This window comes from Episyrphus balteatus, chromosome 2 (genome assembly GCF_945859705.1).
Source record: "Episyrphus balteatus chromosome 2, idEpiBalt1.1, whole genome shotgun sequence".
In the NCBI taxonomy this organism is placed as follows: Eukaryota; Metazoa; Arthropoda; class Insecta; order Diptera; family Syrphidae; genus Episyrphus; species Episyrphus balteatus.
Genome location: NC_079135.1, coordinates 79790307 through 79790767, shown reverse-complemented (window position 1 = coordinate 79790767; position 461 = coordinate 79790307).

Below are 461 nucleotides of genomic sequence, written 5' to 3'. Positions count from 1 at the left end.
CAGCTCACCCGCTCAGAACGTGGTGGTACCATTAAAGGTCTTTTCAATTTCTTGCTAGAGGTAGTACCTACTCCTAAAAAAATGTAAGGTGGTGGTGGCTTTGAACGTAGATCCTCTTGGAACAAAAAAAAAAAAAAATACCATAACAATGAATCTTCTTTACCAAAAAAGTTTGATCTATCTTCTTTTTCTTATTTCTCTTATTAACATTGTTTTGTTAATATTTTTTCCTTAATGTACAATTGAATTGAATCGACGATTAATTATTTGACAAAAAAAAACAGAAAAACAGCTTTAATCCTTATTATGAAAGATTTTGAAAATTCTTCACAAACACAACAAGCGGTATTTTTCCTTAAAAACTAGAATCGTTTCCTTACACTCTGTTCCAAGACTCTTTAGTAATATAAAAATTGCCTTTTATAATCGGGACTTGCAAATAGTAAAAATTAAAAAAAAAA